Below are 7,500 nucleotides of genomic sequence, written 5' to 3' on the forward strand. Positions count from 1 at the left end.
ACACAGTGGGTGGATTACATGGACACACAACGTGGTGGATTACAATGGACACACAACGGAGTGGTTACATGGACACAACAGCGGGTGGATTACAGGACACACAACCGGGTGGAGGACATGGACACAACGCGGGGTGGTTACATGGACCACAACCACTGGGTGGAATTACATGGAGGACACACCGGGTGGATTACATGGACACACACCGGGTGGATTTACATGGAGACAACACCGGGTGGATTACAGGAGACACACTGGGTGGATTACTGGAACAACACACAACGGTGGACCAAACCATGGACACACCAACCGGGGTGGAATTACATGGACACACACCGGGTGGTTACATGGGACACACACCGGGTGGATACATGGACACACCACTGGTCATTACAATGGAGACACCCGGGTGGATTACATGGGACACACACTGGGTGGTTACAGGAGAAACACCAACCGGGTGGGGATTTACATTGGAGACCACACCCCGGTGGATTACATGGACACACACCGGGTGGATTACATGGTACACCCCCCCCCCCCACACCGGGTGGGATTAACATGGAGACCCACCCGGGTGGATTACATGGGAACACACGCTGGTTGGATTACATGAGACCCACCGGGTGGATACATGGACCAACACACCTGTGGATTACCTGGAGACACACCGGGTGGATTACATGGAGACACACCCGGGTGGATTACATGGACCACCACCGGTGGATGGTGGCATGGACAACACAAGGCGGCGGCTTACATGGAACACACAACGTGCAGGATTTACAGGGACACCTACGCGGGTGGATTACATGGACACACAACGTGTGGATTACATGGACACCACAGGGCGGGTGGATTACATGGACACACCACGGGTTGGGATTACATGGAGGGACACCCAGGTGGATTTACAGGAACACACTGGGTGGGATTACATGGAGACACACCGGGTGGATTACATGGGTGGACACCACTGGCGGGTGATTACATGGAGGACACACCGGGTGGATTACATGGAGCCCCCCGGGTGGATTACAGGGACACACACCGGTGGAGACATGGACCACACACACGGGTGGATTACATGGACACACACGGGTGGTGGATTACATGGGGGGACAACACAGCGGGTGGATTACATGACACACACTGGGTGGATTACATGGAACACACTTGGTGGGATTACATGGACAACCACCGGGGGTGGCTTACATGGACACCACACCTGGTTGAACATTGGACACACCCAAGGTGGATTACATGGACACACGCGTGGATTTATGGACAACACAGCGGGTGGATTACATGGAAGGAGGACACCGGGTTGGATTACATGGACACACACGGGTGGATTACATGGAGAAACCGGGTGGATTTACATGGACACCAACCTGGGCTGGACACATTGGAGGACACACCAGGTTGGATTCATGGACAACACCGGGGGGATACATGGACACCGGCCTGGAGGGTTTAATTACATGGACACACACCGGGTTGATTACATGGAGGGACCACACCGGGTTGGATTACAGACACACAACCGGGTGGATTACATGGAGGATACACCGGGTGGATTACATGGAGAGGAACACCGGGTGGATTACATGGACACACACCAGGTGGATTTACATGAGGGAGGACCACCGGGTTGGATACAGGACACACCGGGGTGGATTACATGGACACACACCTGGGTGGATTATAATGGACGTACCGGGGTGGGATTATATGGACACAACACCGGGTGGATACATGGAGACACCACTGGGTGGATTACTGGAGACACACCGGGTGGATTTACATTCTAGGAGACACCGGTGGATTCATGGACAACGCAACCGGGTTTGGATTACATGGACAACACCTTCCGGGTGGATTACATTAGACACACACCCGGGTGGATTACATGGACATACACCGGTGGATTACATGGAGACACCACCATGGATTACATGGACACACACCGGGTGGATTACATGGAAAGACACCGGGGTTAGGATTCCATGGCAATACACCGGGTGGATTACTTGGACAGGGACACCCCCCGGGGGGGGGTGGAATTTTTTTAAAAACATGGAGGAGACACCCGAGTTGGAATTACATGGTAACACACACCGGGTTGGATTACATGGACACCAACCGGGTGGATTACATGGACACACACTGGGTGGATTACATGGACATTACCCCGGAATTACATGGATTATTACCCCGGGTTGAATAACATGGAGACACCACCGGGGGTGATTTACATGGAGATACACAGGGTGGATTACATGGACAACACACCTTGGTGGATTACATGGAGAGAACACCGGGTGGGTTACCTGGAGAGACACCGGTGGATTACATGGGACCCACAGGCACCGGGTGGATTACCTGGAGGACCCACCGGGTGGAAATTACATGGACACACCACTTGGTGGGTGGATTACCAATTGGGACACACCTGGTTGGATTACATGGACCACCCGGGTGGAATTACATGGAACCACACCGGGTTGATTACAGGCACACCCGGGTGGTTACATGGAGGAGCACCGGGTGGGATTAACCTGGAAGACACCGGGTGGATTACATGGAAGAAAACAACCGGGTGGATTAATGGACACACACCGGGGTGGATTACATGGACAACACACGGGTTGGATTTACTGGAGGAGACACGTGGTGGATTACATGGACCAACACACCGGGTGGATTACATGGACAACACTGGGTGGGATTACAGGGACCACACCAGGTTGGATTACTTGGAGAGACAACCGGGTGGATTACTGGACCCCACCCGGTGGATTACATGGACAGACCACCGGGTGGATTACATGGAGACCCAAACCAGGGTGGATTACATTGGACACACACCGGTGGATTACATGGACAACAAACGGGTGGATTTACATGGACACACACCGGGTGATTCCATGGAAGGACCCCGGGTGGATTAACATGGACACACACCTGGGGTGGATTGGACAGGGAGACACACTGGGGGGATTACATGGACACCACACCGGGTGAATTACATGGAACACACCACCGGGTGGATTATGGACACACACCGGGTGGATTACATGGAAGGACACCACCGGTTGGATTACATGGACACCACACGGGATGGATTACATGGACAAACACCGGTTGAATTAAACAATGGACAACCCCCGGTGGATTACATGGAGGAGGAACACCGGGTGGATTACATGGACACACACTTGGGTGGATACATTGGAAGGGACACACCGGGTGGATTACATGGACACACACTGGGTTGGATTCATGGACCACACACCTGGTGGACACCATTGGACCACACACCGGGTGGATTACATGGAACACACCGGGTGGATTACAATGGACCCACACCGGGTGGAATTACATGGACACACACCGGGTGGATTACATGGACACCCACCGGGTGGATTACTGGACCCACACCGTGGGTGGATTACATGGACCACACACCGAGTGGATTACATGGCCACACACCGGGTGGATTACATGGACACACACCGGTTGGATTACATGGACACACCCGGGTGGAATTACATGGACACACACCGGTGGATTACCTGGCCACACACCGGGTGGATTACATGGCCACCACACTGGTGGATTACATGGCACACACCTGTGGATACATGGACACACACCGGGTGATTACATGGACACACTGGGTGGATTACATGGTACACCACCGGTGGATTACATTGAGACACACCCGGGTGGATTACATGGACCCACACTGGTGGATTACATGGAGACACACTGGTGATTATATGGATCACACACCGGGTGGATACATGGAGACACACCGGTGGATTACATGACACACACCGGGTGGATTACATGAGAGACACCCGGGTGGATTACATGGAAGACAACACCGGGGGATACATGGAGAACCTGGTGGATTACAATGGACACACACCGGGTGGATTACATGGAGAACACGGGTGGATTACATGGAGAGAACACTGGGTGGATTAATGGACCACACTGGGTGGATACATGGACACACACTGGGTGATTACATGGACACACACTGGGTGGATACCATGGACACACACTGGTGGATTACATGGACACACACTGGGTGGATACATGGACACACACTGGGTTGGATTACATGTACACACCTGGGTGGATACATGGACACACACCCGGGTGATTACATGACACACACTGGGTGGATTACATGGACACACACTGGGTGGATTACATGGACACCACACCTGGTGGATTACATGGACACGCACCGGGTGGATGACATGGACACGCACCGGGTGTGATTACATGAGAGACACTGGTGGATTACATGGACACACACCGGTGGATTACATGGACGATACACTGGGTGTATTACATGGAACGCACTCAGGTGGATTACATGGATAGACACCGGGTGGATTACTGGACACACACCCGGGTGGATTACATGGAGAGACCAGCGGTGGATACATGGAGACACACCAGGTGGGATTACCTGACACACACCGGGTGGATTACTGGACATACATCGGGTGGATTACATTGGACAACACAATTGGTGGATTCATGAAGGGACACCTGTGGGGTGGATTACATTGGAGACACACTGGGGGATTCATGGAGACACCTGGGGGGATTACATGGACACACACCGGTGGTTGCAGGAGAGACCACCGGGTGGATACATGGATATACACGGGTGGATTTACATTGAGACCACCGGGTGGATTAACATGGACAACACACCGGGTGATTACTGGACACACAGCCCGGTGATAACATGGACATACACCGGTGGATTTACATGGGGAGAACCGGTGGTTCTATGGACACCACTGGGTGGATAACATGGAGACACACGGGTGATTACATGGACACCACCTGGTGGATTACATGGACACACACTGGGTGGATTCATGGACACACACCTGGTGGATTACATGGCCACACCGGGTGGATTACTGGACACACACCGGGTGATTACATGGGTCAAACACACCGGTGGATTTACATGGAAAACACACCGGGTGGATTACATGGACCACACCGGGTGGATTACATTGGACACAACCGGTATCATGAGATACATGGCACACACGGGTGGATTACATGGCACACACCGTGTGATTACATGGACGACAACACCGGTGATTACATTGACACACACCGGTGATTACTGGACACACACCGGGTGGAATTACATGGACACCTACCTGGTGGATTACATGACACACACCGGGTGGATTAACATGGGACACTACACCGGGTGATTACATGGACACACACTGGGTGAATTCATGGACACACTGGGTGGATTACATGGACACACACCGAGTGGGATTAAATGGACAACAAACCGGGTGATTACATGGAGCACAACCCGGGTGGATTACATGGACACACAGAAGATTCATGGATACTGGATCACACACCGGGTGGATTACATGGACAGGCACACCGGGTGGATTACATGGAACACACCGGGTGGATTACAATGGAGACAGGCACCGGGTGGATTAACATGACACACAACGGGTGGATTACATGGACACACACTGGGTGGATTACATGGACACACACCGGGGGATTACATGGACACACCAAGGGTGGATTACATGGAGAGACACCGGTGGATTACATGGAGGATGACACCGGTGGATACCATTGGAGAAACACTGGGTGGATTACATGGAGACACACCGGTGGTTACATTGGACACCACACTGGGTGGATTACATGGAACACACACTGGGTGATTACCATGGACCCACACTGGGTGTGGATACATGGACACACCGGGTGGATTTAGCATGGACACACACTGGGTGGATTACTGGACACACACCTTGGGTGGATTACATGGACACAAAGGAGCACTGGGGTGGATTACTGGAACACACCACTGGGTGGAATTACATTGGGACACACACTTGGGTGGATACATGGCCCACACGGGTGGATTACATGGACACACACCGGGTGGATTACATGGACACACACCAACCAATGACGTTTGACGTTTCCTCTACCGGTGTCGAGAGAGCAAATCAGTAACCTCCGATGGCAGTATGATTTTAACAAAGTCACCGCATTTCTTCGGCATTTGTTCAAGGAACACTTCCACCTCCTGATACCGGTGTGGGCAGCACAATCCTTTACTTAGAAACTGAAGTTAGGCTCATTTCTCCATTTAAAAACGACGAACATAATAACATAATTGCTTGTGAGTTTACCACAGCCGTGGTACTCTACATTAACAATAATTGTTATTAGACGGGTAAAAGATTATTCAGTTAAAAGTTAGCCGCAACCTATCGCAGCCAATGAAACTGCCAAACAATGCTGTAAAAAGCGTTCGCGAATTGTGTCCCCCACTTACCAAGGAACTCTTTCGCTCTGTGGGACTGTGCCACTCTCCTTCCAAATCATTATTTCCTTCTCTTTGTCTCGTCATTTCAGCTTTCTTCCTCCCCTTTTCTTGTTTTACCTTTCTTATGAATATGTACCTGTGAAAGGGTGAAAGTATCTGAATGTTATTGTTATTATTTCAAGAACATCACAAATAACCGTAATTTATAAGTGAGTAAAACTGGCATTCCTTGTCAGTTGCCAACACCCACCTTCACTATGAATGCAGACCAACAATGAAAATAAAAATGAATACAATAGGATTTAATTTAACTTATAAAGAATGCATTAGAGAAAGCTTGTGGTCAGTACCTCAGTAACTTAAGTGAACTGACAGTTTTGACCATTTTTTCAATACCGCGGGAGGTTTGGAGATTACAGAAACACCCCCAGCAGAAGTTGTTGCAGTTTCGATAACTCCACGATATAGTCCATATCATAGCTAAATGTCTCTGCCCCAGACTTCCTTTAGGTCTTTCATGTCGACAGAAGAGTTTCTCACCATCGAGGCGTTTCGTTTTTTAATGAGTCAGTTGATATGTTACAGTACTCGGATAGGAATTCTAACATCCTAAGCTCTTGTATTCTTGCATTTATTAGAAGAATTTCTTAAAAACGAGTGGGCTTAAGATAAAAGTACAATGCTAAGGCTCCACCAAAAATTGTCGACTCAAATAGAAGAAGAAAAGGCTGAAAAAGTTAAGGGGGCGAGTGTGGGGACTTTTGGGGGTCCAAAAACCTGGCAACAGGTGCAAATAGAGAGTCGTGCAGAGGACTGGGAGTTGAATTGGGGAACATCCCGTTTCATCAATAAGCATTCAAGAATCGTTAGCAGTTGGTCGTTCGAGGCTCTACCAATATCCTTTCAAAACAATCATATCCATTTAACGCTCTCGTGTGTTGGTTGGAGGATTCAGTAACCGACATACATGTGTCAGGTCACGTCTTGGGCAAGTAAGTTTGTATCTATCGTTGATGATTATCAAGTATATAGTTTCGTAGTTCCATTGAAGATATTCCTTTTTATACAAAATGCCTCGACATAAATATACAGCTACATTTTATCAAGCATTTCATCCTTTTCATGCAATGCGA

Source organism: Macrobrachium nipponense, chromosome 38, assembly GCF_015104395.2.
Source record: "Macrobrachium nipponense isolate FS-2020 chromosome 38, ASM1510439v2, whole genome shotgun sequence".
Lineage (NCBI taxonomy): Eukaryota > Metazoa > Arthropoda > Malacostraca > Decapoda > Palaemonidae > Macrobrachium > Macrobrachium nipponense.